General features: G+C 38.1%; 1 pseudogene; it reads right to left on the reverse strand.

Moving 5' to 3' along the window:
* Positions 1-12348: 12348 nt before the first annotated feature.
* LOC104105439 (alcohol acyl transferase 1 allele RGa-like) lies at positions 12349-15416 on the reverse strand (annotated as a pseudogene).
* Positions 15417-16497: the final 1081 nt, after the last annotated feature.

The raw sequence follows: 16497 nt of genomic DNA on the forward strand, positions 1-16497 counted from the left end.
ATTTTTTGCATTTGGTGGATGAATTCAAAAGAGAAATTGGGGTTTTTTGTCTAAAGTTTCATTGAGTGAATTTTTGAATTTTTAACATCGATTCAGAGTCGGATTTGAGTGAAACTAGTATGGTTGGACTCGTAATTGAATGAGTTGTCGGATTTTATGAGTTTCGTCGGGTTCTAAAGTGCGGGCCCGGGTTTGACTTTTTGGTTGACTTTGGGACTTTGATTTAAGACTCCACCTTTATCATTTGGTATTGTTTTCTTAGGCATTGTTTGATGTATTTGAGTTGCTTTTGGATAGTTTTGAGCCATTCGGAGGTCGATACGCACGGGATGGTGTTTCTAGAGTATTGTTTGGCTTGCTCGGTATTGGATTCGGCTTGTTCGAGGTAAGTAACACTTCTAAACTTGGTGTTGAGGGTATGAATCCCTGAATATACATGTTATGTATTGGCATTGAGGTAACACATGCTTGGTGACGGGCGTGTGGGCGTGCACCGTGTGAATTATGACTTAGTTAATTCTGTGATACTGTGTAGTTAACTAATCTTATTTTTATCCATGAAATCTCTACGTGCTAGAGTAATTGAGCTGTGATCCATGTTAGAAATCATGTTTAGGCTATATGCTTATTCTGTTGGTATCCACTGAGGTCATATCTGATGTTGGGTTATTTGATTAAATTGCAGTTATATACTCAGTCATACTCATTCATTTGGATATCATATCCCAGTCTCTGTTGCTATTTATTGATACATCATATCATCATTTTGGGCTGATTTTCATGACATTTTGAGCAGAGAGACTGGAGAGATTGATGACTAAGTTAGGGTCTGAGGGCCGGATTGTGAGTGATATTGATGGGATCAGGCTGCACGCCACAACGGGCTTTATTGATTCATGTCACGATTGGATTATTATAGCGCTTGGGCTAGATCTGCCCCTCCAAAATCTGCACTCCCACAGTGAGCGTAGTTGCTATTGATTTTTGGGCCGGATCTGCCCTGTACAATGCTGAGTGACTGAGTGTGTTGAGTGATTGAGCATGATGAGTGGGAGTGTGATACAGACAGGTTGAGTACTCTGAGAGTGTGAGTACATGAGTTCATAACTGTGACACATTGCATCTGACATGCATACTTGACATATATGCATATAGGTGCATTTCCTCAGGTTACACGGTTTTTGTGACATTTATGACTTCACATGTACATTGACATGTAGTCATAGAGATGTACTTTCCTCATGCTATCTGAAATTTTATCATCTTATATGTTGTTGAAAGTTTTTGGAAAAAATCTAAGGTTTCTGATTTATATTTTGGTGATTTCGGTGAAGGATTTGGGTTTTAATATAATACCTGAAAAGCATGACTATTTTCTGTAACTATTAACTAGTTGAGTATTATATCTCTGAGTTACTTCTTGTAACACTTTTATTATATTATTAAGAGCTGTTGTTGGCTATTGGTGTTGGACTCTGACCTTTGTCTCAGCTCGTCATTACTTTCAGCCTAAGGTTAGGTTTATTACTTATTGAGTACATAGGGTCTGCTGTACTCATACTACACTTCTGCACCTTGTGTGCAATTATTGGATGATGATGTTGATGTGTATGGCGAGAGCTAGATTTGAAGATGTGAATGCATTCCGGTCATAGCTGCCTCTTGATATTGATAACTTTAGAATTATAATCAGCTCATATATATTTCAAACAAATGATGTATTTATTTTATACCAGCTTTATAAACTCTAAATCTTAGGAGCTCATGATTTGTACAACCAGTTCTTGGGAAATGTATAAAGGTTTAGTTATTTTATCATTTATTTGTCTCAAGAAATCTCATTAAATTGGATAGTTGTTAATTGGCTTACCTAGCGGGTTGGGTTAGGTTCCATAACGACTAGTTGGATTTTGGGTCATGACATATACGCATACATAACTACGTCCTCAGGCCCAAAAATGCATAAAGCATAAACTACGACCTCAGGCCCAAATATGCATAAATCATATAAACTACGGCCTTAGGCCTAAATACAAGTGTTCAACATTCAGGGAATTAAATTCAGGAACTGAGAATCATACAGCAATATGTGATGCTGAAATACTGAATCATATTGAGTTACATGATACTAGAATAGGACTAGACTGAGATATGTATTCTTCAACTGATTATGAAAAATAAAACTTCAATTATTTATGACATGCTGATAAATCTAGAGTGAGACTCATGGGCGTCAAAACCAAGTCTATATTGATTACGCACAGAGCTCACAATGTTTAGAATGAAAGTTATGAACGAGTTATGAAGTTAGAGAATAAAAGTTCTGTACCTATTCAAGGAACTAAGTTTAACTATCTTTTTGAGGCAATTAGTAACGTTGTAAAAGAAATGTAGTGTAGGGAGAATCATTAGCATTCCCAAATATAGAGATTTAGCCTCACATACCTTAACTTCCTGCTCTTGAGCATACTACAACGTTCTCCAACCCTTTCAACTTTAATCTATATAGCAATACAAGTCAAAGAGATTCCATATTAGCAATAATACTCATGTTTTGGTCACTCAGACATTTTATCAAATACTTGGTGGGCATAAAGCTTCATAGCCCTTATTAATGGTGTTTCTACACCCAACAACCCATTCTCTTGCTCCTAGATAAATTCTAAAATCTCAAATTGCTATAATCAATACCATTCTTTATCACCCATAAGAAAAACGATATCCATAATCAATAATCAACAATCCAAGCCTATAACCGTTCATGCTTCTCTATCAAACCCATCAACTCATATCTCATGAACTTAAAGTCTATAATCATTAATCCAATGGTATAGTCAATTAGAGGGTGAAGATATTACCTTTTTGACGTTCAGTCCTTTTGAATTTGAGTTCTAGGGTTTCTTTTTTCAACAATGATGTCTCGATCCAATATCTAATGATTTGAAGGGTTTACCCAAGTTAATAAGGGCGTTAGAGAATTGAAATCAACTTTGAATCATATTTAGAACTTACCTTGGATGAGGAGGGACCTTGGAGGAAGTTAGGTTCTTGAGAGCTTTCCTTTCTAGAGTTAGTTTTCGTATTTTGGGGTACGGGGGACGAGGTAGGGCTTATAAAATGACTTCCCGGGTGCTCCCCCACGCAGCTGAAGGCCCAACCGCGCACCTGAACGTGCATCAAAGGCAGTGGCACTGCCACAGTGCACGGGACCAGCTGGGCGTGCATACTGCGTACTGTCCAGTAAAACGCTCATAACCATTAGCACAAAGATCCGTTCGGGCTCCAAAATATATCATTGAAAAGGTATTTCAAAGGACTAAAACTTTTATATCTTATGTTTTCCCGAATTCTCAACAAATTGCACCAAATCCTGATAGAAGATGGACCTTCCATAGACTTAATCGATTTTATCGAATCTTATGCACCTCACTCTCCGTCTTGGTTCCAAAACAACTATTTCCACCCATACTCATTCCGATAGGACTTCATATGTCTAAGATGTCACATTAATACTCATTTAACATGTCCACACCTAGTCTAAATTTACGGAGTATTATAATAAGGCTGACTTGGGCACCAGGCATTTAGCCTTCGCGTAAGCATTGAGCACCTGGGCAGAAAGTTTTAAAATCCCAAATCATGGGTTAGAGTATTATTTCATATCTTGAGTTGTATAGCTCGGTTTTGGGTGATTTTGGAGGGGATTTTCACGTCTTGGAGCGAGGTAAGTATTTTTGACTTGAATTTATTTTTATATCATAAATTCATCTTTGTTTTAACATTAATTAGTGGATTAAAGTGAAAAAATGGGGGATTTTGTTGAAACTTTGCATAAAAATGAAAAATGGAGGTTTTAAAATTGATTTGAGGTCGGAATTGGATGATTTTGTTATGGTTGGATTCGTTATTCAATGGGTATTCGAAAATTGTGAATTTTATCGTGTTCCGAGGTGTGAGTCTAGGGTTGACGTTTTGGGTTGACTTTTTGATTTTGGTTAAAGATCTTAACTTTATCATTTATAATCAATTCCTATAGCTTTTATTGATAGTATTACGTTATTTTGGTTAGATTCGAGCTTTCCAGAGGTTTATACGCGCGAGAAGGGCTTGTTAAGGGAGTAATTTGGCTTGCTTGAGGTAAGTATCCTATCTAAACTTGGTTGAGGCACTAGGTGCTGAATTACTTGTGATAGCTACATGCTATGGGTGCGCACATGCGTGGGGTTTTGAGCCCATGTGCCAACACCGGGGGTGATTATCCATGCTCGGGTTGTGCTTAGGCTATGATAAGCCTAAAATTGATTGTTAAGCTTTAAGTTATGATGCCTCGCTTATTTGTAATATTGTTGTGAACTATTTGAGCCATATTTGAGGCTACATAAAGGTTCAATCCCTGAATGAAATTGATAAATGTTATTCATTGATGAAATTTCCGATTTGAATTATGATAGCACACTTTGCACATGCCTACAGTTTAGCATGTCATTTATACTAGTACATGAGTATGAGATTTGTTATTTATTCATCACATACATGTATTCTTGTTTATTTGCTCATGTGTGATATGATTAAACTGGGCGCCTGTGACCACGCGCTGGGCGAGTTATATTGTTATGCATGTGATCACTCCGGACGGATTATACTGTTATTCCTATGATCATACCGGGCAGTTTATGATATTGAGCCTGTGACCACGCCGGGCTGGTAGCACATTGAATTTTCCAAACTTGCGTGTGGATATGGATCCATATCCCTAGGGTCGCCATCTCATGGTTATCTCTTGATGGTATTAACGCAGTTATTGAGGAAAACTGATAAGTGGTTTAGTACGTGATGGTAGGATAGAAGTGCAAGTTTTTGGCTACTTTGCACCTATTATTTGCTACACTTTAGCGGTGTTTGATCTAAAATATTAATGATTTAAAATCAATACGTGTTTTATAGCAATGAAGTTAGAGGAAGTCGAGATGAGGGTACACATGTGGGCTATCTCCTGTGAGCAGGTTAGCGCTTGCGTGATTTTTTGATGAGGTTCCTACGAAGAGTCTACTTTCTGCAAAACATGGGATGAATGTACGGTGAGGTGAGCTTGGATTTCTTGAAGAAGATGGTACGACTGTTGGAAGGTTGAGCGTGTGATGGTGGCTAATAATTCAGGATGTGTTATGATTGGCGCAACAAGAGCTCGCAATAAATTGGCCGAGTAACGATGTGGGATCATGGTAACTGGGAAGAATAATTCGTTGAAGGGTCAGGGTCTATGTGATTATAGTGTAAAGCTAAGTGAGGGAGCCCACCATCTACGATTGGGTCATATGGTTGTGTGCTGGTGTAATTTTTGATCATCGGTACACTAGTGAATCAGGTGTGACTAAGGGAAGGGAACATCATGGGTAATTTGTACAAAAGATTTGAGGAATGTGTGCTACATCTCGCCTATCGATTCATGAGCAGGCGTTGGGATGACTCAGTTTAGCTTTTGGTGGATGTGATGTACAAGGGAGAGAATTCATCTGGTTACTTCTTTGGAAGTGTTCCTGTGCTAGCAGAGCACTATAGTTGGGTTATATATTCGGGACCAGGTCAGAGTAGGTAACTCTCAACAATGGTTCTAGGGGGTTCAAGAATTAAAGTGCGGTGTTTAAAGATTTTGGGTTTGCTATGTGGATGAGGATTGAGTTTGCAGCAGAGTGTGAAGAACACTTGGGGAATTTCTATGTTACCATCGCGTCTACGGTGCAGTATTAGAGAAATGGGAGAAACAACGTCGGATTCGCAGGAGGTCTTTCAGAATGGGTGTATCAGTTGGAGATACTATTAAGTGCATGAGGATTGTGTGAGATGGCTGATGGGTATTGAGACGATGTGGCTTGTGATTTGGGTCACTCAGGATGAGTGTAGTTTGGGGTCCGTTATGTGCTTGAATAGAACTATTAGTTCAAAGGAAAGTCAAGAGTGAGTTGGGAGAAGTTGAGTTAGTTCGTACTGGTTTGAATCAACATGGTTGTGGAAATGATCGGCTCCTTCGGTGTGTTAAGGCTACATATGATTTGTGGTTGTACGTGCAGGCATGACAACCACCGTATTTGATTGATTTGGAGGTATTTAATTATGATTGCCTGTTATGTGTAAATGGATCCTGGAAGAGTTATGGTGGGTTAGACCACAACTTGAGGTTTGGTTTTCTACGGTGATGGAAATTTGGTTGCGTGATGCAATTATTCTTCTGAAATGAGTAGAGTGAAAAGGGTTCTAGCCGATGAAGTGTTTATTCTACTGGTGGTTAAAGGGTTATGATGAAATTCTTAGACTCTCGCGTAGCAGCATGATAGGTGCATCAAGCGATATGGAAATTTGAAGTTGAGGATTAAGGTTGCGGTTTAGTTGATAAGAAAGTCACGAGCTCGGAGGAGCGGGGGAAGATTTCAAATGTTCAGAGTATGCCGGCACTATTTTTGGGTAGCCTGAGGATGGTCTATTTTATGGAAGAAGTGTTTGGTATTGAAATGCGGATGTGTGACTAGCACTATAGAAATAGCATGGACGATGGCCATAAATGTTCAGATTTTACTACCTGGTGCGGAAGGTTGTGAGGGCACATCCCACAAGAAGATCGTATAAGTGTGACATGTTAGTCATTCAATTGTTAGAGACTTAAATCAGGTATGGAAATTTTGGTACCATCGCCAATGGGAGAGATTATGACTAAGAAGCACTCTATTTCTTTGGTTGTGGACTGTGGGAGTTTGTTCCGGATTTGGCGGCTGCTCTTATGTGTCATGAATATGGTCATTATGGATCCTTGGAAGGTTAGCGGCCAAGTATGGGATGATCAGAATCGGCTTGAGGTCTGCTAGTAGACTTAATGTGAATGTGTGCTCTACATCAGATCCGGTCAGATATGTTTATTCAGCATAACACTGCTTATGAAAGAGTCTTCTTGTGTTGGATGTTATTCATGGCGTCAGCTATTCTCTTTAATACTTTATTATACAATGTGGGATATGAGACGGCTTGATTATTCACACGTGTTATTTGGTCCTGTGTAGCTTGTCGTTATTTCCCTTAGTCGAGCTCAAGTTTTGTAGCGCATGGCGCTACCAGTCTCCCGAGGGTTTTATTTTTACACTTGGTGTGCTTGTGGTCGATATTCAAGCATTTCATAGATTTTGAGCAGTTTGACTCGGTAGGTACTTCCTTGTTGATTGTTATGTATGGATCGGGTGGCACGCTCCCACGTGCATGATGTTTGGATCGTGTTTCACGCCGCAACAGTATCATGTGTGGACCGGGTTACACGCCGCAATGGTGAGATGTTGAGTACGGTTCCCTATACTTATTTTTGGTGTGTCTTCTTTTATCTCTGAGAAAAGTTCATAGCATCTGTTGGCTGTTGTATTTGTTACGCGGGTTGGGTAGTTCTTTTCCAGAGTTCATTCTTCCTTGTGTGTCATATTCGAGTTTTAGCTTGTTGGCACATTGATGGCGTCATATGAGATTTTGGTCAGTATTTGAGGTGGCTTATTGCCTGAGCAGCTTGTACTAGGTGCGACGAGGTTATTGGACCTGAAATCGGTGCGATCGGATTTATGTAAGGTATGTTAAAGATAAAATGTCACTATTCAGTACAGAATAAGGTATCAGTTCTTGTCAAGCGGAGAAACTCCACGAGTTATTGATTTGATTGGTGGCTACGAGTTCCTCCACATCTCTTTCATCATTGCAGTATTGTGAGGGTTGGGACCGGGCTATATGTGTTATGAGGTATACTACAGGCGTCTGGTTTGTGAATTTGCAGCTATTGTAGTTAGAGGAAGTTATTATGAACATACGAATTGTGTGGTACATTGTGTGATCTCAGTATGGGTGCATAATCATATTTGGTACAATGGGTGGAGACTGTTATGGTGTTTGTATGTTAGAATAAGACCTGGTAGAGAATTCCGGATGTTGGAATTTGGTTATAGGGCTTGTGGGCTAAGGTAGCAGGAAGGATCTTCAGTCTGGCTCGAGCTAATGTATTCACCTGGATGGTGGCACGGGTAGGTGCACAAGGTGTTAAACTATGATTTTGGGGCAATTCTAGAGCAGTTCTTGGCACGTTCGAGGACGAACGTATGTTTAAATGGGGGAGAATGTAACGACCAGATCAATCGTTTTGAGATTTAATGCGTCGTTCAGCGGTTTGAGTCCTTGAGTAGATTCACTTTATGTATTATGACTTGTATGCATAGTCAGAACTGAATTTCGGGAAGTTCAGAGTTGATTCAGATGGAAATATTCTCAATTCGAAAGGTTTAAGTTGGAAGAGTTGACCGATGTTTGACTTTTGAGTAAACGACTTCGGAATCAGAATTTGAAGGTTCCAATAGGTTCATATAATGATTTCGGACGTGGGCGTATGTTCGGGTGGTCCGAGAGCATTTCGGCGCTTATTGAGGAAAGTTGGCATTTTGAAAGTTTTATAAATTCCGAAGTTTGACTTTAAGTGGATTTTAGTGTTATCTATGTCCGTTTGGGATTTCGAGCCTTGGAATACGTATTGTGATTAACTTGTGAGTAAAGTTTGGCGTCATACCGGAATGTTGAAGTATGAATCAGACGCGTTCGTCGAAGTTTGAAAGTTTAAAGAAAGGTTTCGATCATTGAGTCGTAGTTTTGATGTCCTTTGGCGTAATTTGAGGCTTCGACTAAGTTTGTATCATTTTTAGGATGTGTTGGTATTGTCGGATGGGGTCCCGAGGGCCTCGGGTGAGAATCAGATTGGAATCGGGTCGAGTTTTGACTTAAAGAATTGCTGAAGCTCAAGGCTTCTGGTATGATCGCACCTGCGAGGTTTTGGCCGTAGGTGCGAGACCGCAAAAGCGGCAAAGGGGGCGTAGAAGAGGTTCTGGGTGGCCTGGGTAGTGGTCGCAGGTGCGAGGAGGATTTTCGCATCTGTGAGCCCGCAGGTGCGACGATACTCCGCATATGCGGAGCTGGGAAGGCGTGGCTGGCTTCGCTGAAGCGGATGGGATCACGCTGGCGCAGAAGTGCAAAAGCGAGGGGAGGGACGCAGAAGCGGCCTCACAGGTGCATGGCTTGGGCCGCAAGTGCGGCTGGTCGGGGGACTAAGTGACTTCCGCAAGAGCGAACATTTTTTCCGTAGAAGCGGAGCCGCATGTGCGGCTGGGGTGCCCGCAGGTGCGAAGACATCTGGGCAGAATATATGCTACTCAAACGGGATTTTTGCTCATTTCACTCATTCTTCTATTGCTTGGGCGATTTTTGGTGTGATTTGGAGGATCCAACTTTATCATCTACCTTGAGGTAAGGAACTTCTATATATTGTGAGCTAAGTACATGAGTTATATATGGATTTAAACATGAAATTTGTGGAAATTTTATTTTATGAGAAGACCTAGAATTTGGTATTTTTGGATTTTAACTACGAAATTGGATATGAAATTGGAAATAAATTATATATTTGAGTTCGCGATGTCATGGGTAACGTTTATCTTCAAAAATTTTCGGAATCCGGGCGCGTAAGCCTGATGGTTGACTTTGTTGACTTTTCGAGCGGAGTTGAGAATGATTATAAATTATTAAATTATATGCATTGGGGTATATTTTGATTGATTTGCACATTGTTTGACTAGTTTCGGATTGATGGTCATCGGTTTGAGGTGTTAGAGAGACGTTGAAGCCGGTTATGGAACTTCAGAGCGAGGTAAGTCTCCTGTCTAACCCTGTGAGGGGGAATTTACCCCGTAGGTATTTTTCTTGTTATAATCTACATGTTGTGGGAGCTGCCCACATATAAGGTTACAAGTGTTCGTGCGTATGCTAGAATTTCTGATTATGTCCGGGTATACTTAGGTTCATGCCATACTTTAATTGTACTCTTTGAGTTATCTTTGCCTGTTTAATTCCTTTATTTCGCATTAGGACCTGAGACTAGGCTTGCGTAGAGTGATAGACTCGCTATTGTAGAGATTTGATGAGCTACTTGATTAGCCGCGGAATAATTATGCTTCCCTTACGAATTTCTGCGGCGTTGTGCGTTTTCATCGAAAAGCTTCCTTAAATTTTATAGCTCACACATATATTTGTGAGTGGGGTCAAGGACTCGTTAAATCTTCTTATTCTAATGGGATCGGGCCATTCGCCTCGGAAGGATTATGTACTACATTCTTATGGGATCAGGCTGTTCCCTTGACATTATCATATCCTTATGGGATCGAGCCGTCCGCCAGGGCAGTATCATATTTTTATGGGATCGGGTCGTTCGCCTCAGCAGTATCATGTATCATATTCTTATGGGATCGGGCCATTCGCCTCGGTATTTCTATAAAATACTCTTATGAGATCGAGTCGTTCGCCTCGACAACTTCATGAAACACTCTTATGGGATTGAGCCGTTCGACTCGGCAGAATCGTGCTTAATATTTGACAAGAAGCCAGTGTATCCGTGAGTTTTCCTGATTTGAATTGTGACAACCTATCTGGTGGGGTCCATCTTATATATACTCCGGTTGAGGAAGTAACCGATAATTGAGAGCTTGTGTTTACTGTTTAGAGAAGGATCGCACCACGTAGCTATATTTGTTTACACTTTTTATTTAATATGCCTCATACTTGTTTACTTTACTATACTTGATTTACTGGAGAACTAGTAAGTGTCGATATCGACCCCTCGTCACTACTTCTCCGGAGTTAGGCTAGATACTCACTAGGTACGCTTTGATTTACGTACTCATGCTACACTTCTGCATTTATTGTGCATGTATATATTTCTAGTGGTATTTTGGGCGCAAAGGCGCGGCTATTGCCGGGACTTTACGGTGAGAGACATCCCATGTTACGATCCGCAGCATATAGAGTCTCCATCAAAATAATTTATATTTTCCTATCTAACTTGTATTCCAGACAGATGTTGTATTGTTATTGTACCTTCTAGTAGATGCTCGCACACATGTGACACCGTGTTTCGGGAGTATTCTAGAATTTGTTTATGGATTGTTTTATATTGATACACTTTAACTTATTATTTTAATTAAACTGTACGTAACTACGATTTATTTTAATACACTGACCTCTCTATCTAAATAAGACTCATGATTTAAAAAATATAATAAAATAAATAATGAAATTGGTAGTTCACTGTTGATTTGCCTAACGACGATGTTAGACGTTATCACGGTCTATAGTGAATTTTGGGTTGATATTTTAGTGAGTTGGCAAATTGCATCAGGAAGCAAAAGGGGCCGTCTTCAAAATCTGTCCACTTACACGTGATGTTGGACTTTGTGTCCACCAAGGTTGCTGCCTATTTAATTGTTAGGCACAATTGTGCACTTCCCTGAAAAGTGCCACTAGTGCGGCGTGCCGTAAGTCGCGCGCTGGGCGACGTACTAGTGCAATATTTTGCGAGTTATCTTAGTTCGAATCAGAGAGAATATTTCGGTCCAGGTTCGTCTATATTCAGTATAAATACATTATAAATACGATTTTTGAAGGAAATTCGACCTAGAAGAGGTTTGGGAGGGCTACCACGGCTTGAAGATACAAGATGTCATCAATTTTCTTGCTAACAATCGGTGCAAAAGCGAGAGTTAGTATTATAAAGTTGTCTTTGATATTTTCTATGTTCTTAAACTTATTTGTGATGACTTTCTCCATACCTATGGAGTAGTTTTTTCCTAGAGTTTTGACGGATATGGTATTTTGATTGATATTTGTGGAATTAACTCTAGTTTAATTGTATGATTATGTTTATGGAGTTTTGAATTGTTTGCAACTTTATTCACCGGTTTATTTAATCGAAAGAGGAATATTTTGGTGATTATCTTTGTATTATTTGGTTTGGTTTAATTTAGTGATTATTCTAAGTAATCGAGAGAGCTTTTTGAATTATTGATTTAACCAAATAGCCATCTTGTAGCTATCTTGTCACGACCCTTATTTTTCCCATTGTTTAGAACTCGTTAGTTCAACTCTCCTTCTCTGTGATCAGGTCTTATTATTGGTAATCTTAATTTACTAGTTAATTATCGTAGTAATCACTCGAAATCAAGTGTTGATCATCCTGAATAGCAAATGAGTGAAACGTTACTCGAACATTGTTTATATTCAATCCCTGTGGAGACGATAGTTTAACTATACTATCTTTAGCTAGCGAGCATCAATTTTGTATTGTGTTTTGCGCTCCTCAAATTTTGGCGATGTTGCCGGGGATTGGCAATCAATAGTATTCAAAATAATTTTTAATGCTAATTCGGGACTTAATTTTTTTTTTTAATGTTACATTTTAGTTAACTTGTCTTCAAGATTTCTTTTGCAGTACCTGACAAGTGCTAGAGATAAAGCTTGAAGAATTATTCTTGATATTGAACTGTAATTGCTGTTGAAGATGGAGTACAACCAGCCTAAGAAAACAGTTGCAGAGTTAGCAGCTGAACATTATAACAAGGCTGCTATATGTTGTTCTAGTTCTCTATTGTTATATTTTGGCTCTCATAGCCGGTATGTTAGGCGCCATCACGACGGGTTGGGAATTTGGATCGTGACGAGTATCTTGTACAATCTCTTGAAATTTTTTCATGGCCAGTGGAGGCAAACTTATAGCTATCAAATACCTTTTTCTCCCATGTTATTTTTAGGAGGAAGACAAAAGCTGATCATAGATATAGCTTTTGGAACCCCTCCAAAAATGGGCACTCCCCATCCAAAATCTACTTCATCAAATCCAGCAGATCTATTATCTCAGATAATAAAATTCCAAGATTTTATCAACTCTGATGTCCCTTTAATCACCAATAAATCTGCCACTGATCTAACGTATTCTTCATTCATTTGATCTTTAACTTTTTTAACCAAATCAACTGCATACATTAAAGGACTTGAACATAGCAATCCTGCTTTTGATACTGCAGCTGGAGAAACCCATGCATTCCCATAATATCCTAATGGGAGTTCAAATTTTAGTGATTTTCCACGTACATTAACAAGGTAAGTCAAATGAACAATCTCTTCGGGATGTAGACCAAGAGCAATCGTACGACACTTCCATAAAAACGCAACTAATAACTCAAATTTTTTATAAATTACACGTTGGTTTGGAGAAACGTGGTCTTGAATTGCTTCCATCTCTTTATTTCCAAAGAAGAATGAGTGTTGTATCAACTTAGTATTGTCTTGATCCCATGCATTAATATTATTGCTTGTGTGATCATCAAACTCATGGTGCGTACATGTAATGCATGGGGATGATCTAGCACTTAAGATATGCCTTTGCCATACGGGTAATATAGTAGGTGTTGAAGCTCCTTTGATCAATTCAGTTAAGGCATTTAGAAACAATTTCACTCCATAGGCATCCGTCATAGTGTGATTAAATCTGAATCCAACAACAAATTCACCTATGAATATATATATATATATATATATATATATATATATATATGGGGGGGGGGGGGGTTAATCATATGTTAGCTCAATTACTATGGGAAATTAAATCATGAACAAAAAACTCTTGGCACACATCATGCTAATTAGGAAAAGAAGAAAATAATATGCCCGTCATCATTTTTCTATTTCCGATCTCATTTTATTTTCATTTTATGATCGTTCTATTTCCGATATATATCGACTAATTCATGTTATTTTGTCTATTAACAATATCAATAATAACGACGTCGTCTAACATTAATGTCATTAAGATTTTGCAAAAAGTTCTTTTATAGATGCGACATTTAGTTCTAAAATTTAGCAACTTATGTAAATACTAGAGTTTTAAACATAATTTTGTTTTTTTGAAAAGAGAGTACTGTATCCATCTGGTTTCATCAATATATTAGTTAAATAAAGCAAAATATGACATTGAAATTATAGCGCAGGAAATAAATGCATGTAAGGGCATTTTTGCTGTTCAAGAAATAAAAAAGAAGAATTTTCATCTAAAAGTCTAAATTCTATCGTAAAAAATATCTACACAGTCAGGTCATTTATTAAGTAATTATACACTGCTAAAAAAAAGGCAAAAATCGATTGTCAAACTTGACCGATGTTGGTCGGTAATTACCAAAAATCGACCGAGACGTGGCGGTCTATAATCATGCGGTCGGCAGAGCCAACTGACCGACTTCGGTCGATTGTGACCTACCGATTTCGATTGGTCAATTAAATTTCACAACTGACCAAAAAAATAAACCGACCGAAAAATAAAAAAATCGATTAAAGTCGATCGATTTTTTAAAATTAGATAATTAATAAATACACTATCTAGAAATCAAAGGGGATTTATCAAGACAAATCCACAATACCACGGTTTAGGAAAATTAAAAAAGAAAAACAAAAAGATGAACGAGTGTTTACAAAAGTAAGAATATATCAACATGATATATTAATATATTGAAAGCGTTGGTCCCCTTTCCAACAAGTAGCAATCCTAACCCAGAAAAATATTTTTTAAGATATAAGAAAATGTAAGAAAAAAAGCAAAGATTATCCTAATTCCACGATGAAAGGTAGAGGATATATTATGTGACGGAATACTATTCTACCACTAGATCATTGATGTTTTTTTTGATTTAAGGCCTTCTTTTTATTTTTTTATACTTTTTAATTATATTTTCGTGCAAAAATAATCGGTCGATTTTGGTTGATTTTTTTGTCAGATGGTTGACCGATTCGGTCACTCAGCAGTCAGTTTTGGCCGAATTTTTAGTAATAACCTGTAAATCTATTGATAAATATTAGTACTTTTTATAAATTGATAATTTCGTAAAAATGCAAGTAACCTGCTATCACGGGTTCAAAATTATTCAAACATAAAGGAGATTGTTTACCTGAACTAACAAAAGAGGACAGTCAATGATACCAGCAGAACCGGGCACATTGTATAGCAGTTGATCCAAGTATGGGCATGGTGGTTTAATGGAGTCTCCTAACTTGTCAAGCTCCACTTGGGCATCAGCTTCTACAAACAAGATTCCTTCACCATTGCAATCCACAACAAGCTTCCTATCAGGCATTAATTCAACGATCCTACCAGCTAATGGATAGTAAAACACAAGTGTCTTTGACAGTCCTTCTTTAATGACCTTTACTGGATCTTTGCCTTCCATTGAAGGACTATATTTGTAAAACATTAATATGGGAATTTGAAAACCAAGACTCCCTTGATCATCTATATCAGAAAGATGTTTTCTATCACGAGATGGTGTTGTTGCTGGGATTACTAATTCTGGCTTTTGCAGCGTCATTGATATCACTAATGGTCTTGAAATTGACATAGTTTGGTTTCTGAATTGAAGTTTGCATTAATTCATAGTAAGCATTTGGGTTTGGATGAATAGAAATGTGTAAATGATCAATATCAGCCACACGAATATCATGGATATTACAATATGTTACTTCTTCCGTTTCAATTTAGATGACATATTTCACTTATCGAGAGTCAAACTGTATAAAGTTTGACCAACATCTTAAAATATATATTTTTAATCATATTGACATGAAAAAAATACAACTTGTAGTATTTTTTGTATAGTTTTTTAATATTTAAATTTTAATTTTAAAATACCGAGTTGAACTAATCCAATTTAACTTCACAGTTTAGTCAAATTGATTCTCAATAAGCAAAATATATCATCTAAATTGAAATAGAGGGAGTAGTATTACATTCCTTGTGAAAGTAGATAATTTAGTGGTATTGTTATCTGTTTCTCCAAGAGTGATTATCCTAAAACCCCCTTAAACTATTACGTTTTTGTCAGTTACCTACTTAAACTATCTGGTGATCCCATGTCACGACCCAATTTCAACTATAGGCCGTGATGGCACCCAACGTCGCCGCTAGGCAAGCTAATGATGAACTAGCCCTGTATTTATTCTTTTAACAATTTCGAAATAGTTGATCTTTTTATTTGTTAAGTAAGAGGTGAAAGGTTTAATAAAATAAAGTGTAAACAAATATGAGAACAAGTATGGTGAAATAAACACTCAAAAACCATCAAATGTCTGCTAGCAAAATTCCAAGACCTGGTGTCACAAGTGTATGAGCTACTAGTAGAATATACAAAAACTCTAAACTACAGTCTGAAATAGAGTAGACAGAAAGTAATGCAAAAGAGAGACTCTGAATGCTGCCGAACAGACTCAGAATAGCAGCTCACCACTAGGCCTCGGGGTATCGGGGGGTGCGCGCCGGTAAGACTGCCAGATGCACCTACCTCAGATCCTGCACGATTAGTGCAGAAGTATAGCGTAAATACATAAACAACGTGTACTAGTAAGTATCCAGTCTAACCTCGAAGAAGTAGTGACGAGTGATCAACGTCAACACTTATTATGGGCTAACAATAAAATACAGAAATGCTAAACATGCATAGAGTATGTGAATAATAATATTAACACAATGGCAACAATGATTAAATGTAACGACCCGACTTGTCGTTTAAGAATTTACGCCCGTTCAGCGACTATAGGTCTCAAGAAACTTCGTAATATGTATTA

The sequence above is a fragment of the Nicotiana tomentosiformis genome, chromosome 2 (genome assembly GCF_000390325.3).
Source record: "Nicotiana tomentosiformis chromosome 2, ASM39032v3, whole genome shotgun sequence".
NCBI lineage: Eukaryota > Viridiplantae > Streptophyta > Magnoliopsida > Solanales > Solanaceae > Nicotiana > Nicotiana tomentosiformis.